Source organism: Octopus bimaculoides, chromosome 1, assembly GCF_001194135.2.
Source record: "Octopus bimaculoides isolate UCB-OBI-ISO-001 chromosome 1, ASM119413v2, whole genome shotgun sequence".
NCBI classification, from domain to species: Eukaryota; Metazoa; Mollusca; class Cephalopoda; order Octopoda; family Octopodidae; genus Octopus; species Octopus bimaculoides.
Genome location: NC_068981.1, coordinates 148,536,434 through 148,538,035, shown reverse-complemented (window position 1 = coordinate 148,538,035; position 1,602 = coordinate 148,536,434). Strand labels below are relative to the sequence as shown.

At 34.1% G+C, this 1,602-nt stretch overlaps 1 protein-coding gene across 2 annotated transcripts in view; it reads left to right on the top strand.

The window, feature by feature from the left end:
- Positions 1-1,602, top strand: part of LOC106881255 (paired mesoderm homeobox protein 2) — a 156,154-nt gene that overhangs the window by 151,371 nt on the left and 3,181 nt on the right. The gene's annotated exons all lie outside the window — the stretch shown is intronic.

Here is a 1,602-nt window from a genome sequence, read left to right as displayed (position 1 = left end):
TATATATTTATATTTATATATTTATATATTTGATCCTTTATATTGAACACTCAATATTTCATCTACATTCAATACTTTCTTTCATGGGGCCATCCATTTTTATTTTATTTTATTTTATATTGTATATTGTATATCATATTATATATTGTATATTCCATATTCTATACCCCACATTAGTTCTGCAGGAATATAAATAAAACATAAAAACAGACAGTGTTGGAACTCTTTTAAGCAAAATAATATATATATATATATATATACATACATACACATATATTATTTAAATATGCATACACACATGCATGAATGTGTGTGTGTGTGTGTGTGTGTGTGTATGTATGTAAGCGCAAGCATAGTTGTGTGGTTAAGAAGCTCACTTTGCAATCGCACGATTTTGAGTTCAGTCCCACTGCGCGGCACCTTGTGCAAGGGTCTTCCGCTGTAGCTCACCAATGCTTTGTGGCTAAATTTAGCTGACGGATACTGGGGGGGAAGCCCGTCGTATATATGCATATATGTGAATATATCTGCTTGTGTGTTTTTGTTTTTATCTAAAACCACCACTTGACAACCGGTTTTGGTTTGTTTACGTCACCGTTTGACAAAAGAAATCCGGCAAAATAAGTAACAAAACTTTAAAAATTATTAGGGAGCTCGGTTAACCCCTAATTATTGAATTACACTAAACCCTTCAGGGCGGTGCCCCAACACGGCCGCAGTCCAATGACCGAAATAAGTAAAAAATAAAAGATATACACATATATGAATGTATGTATGCATGCATGAATACATAGATAGATAGATAGATAGATAGATAGATAGATAGATAGATAGATAGATAGATAGATAGATAGATAAACAAGCATACCATGCGTTCGCTAATTGTTAAAGGCGCCTGTGCAATCGCGAGGGAACATAGGCACCCTCTCAGTCCCATCATTCTTGACTCAGAGAAACGTCTGCGATACGCAGCTGGAGCGAAAGGGAGCTGTATCAGCACCCGGCTGGTACTCATTACAACAGAATAGACTGGAACAGGAGAAAATGAAGTGGCTTGCTCAAGGGCACAATGCAACAGTCGCTGCAGGAATTGTAGTCACACCCTGAGGATTATGAATACCTTAACTAGTAGTTAGGGTGTTCGCTTCATGTGTGTGTGTGTGTGTGTGTGTGTGTGTGTGTGTGTGCGTGCGCGCGTGTGTATGTGTGTCTGTCTGTCTGTCTGTCTGTCTGTCTGTATGTCTGTATGTAAGATATGTATATATGCATACATATATATATATATATATATATATATATATATATATAATAGATATATTAATAGGTACGTATACACGCACACACCACACACATGTACACGCAACTGTGAGTGTGTATGAATACGTGTGTGCATATATATATATATATCGTAATATTATTTATGCATATACATATATATGTGTGTGTGTATGTATGTATATATCTGTAAATATATACATATATATATATATGTACATTCATATAAATGTATATTATATACATATGCATATATGCATATGTAAATATATACACACACACACACACACACATATATATATATATATATATATATATATATATATA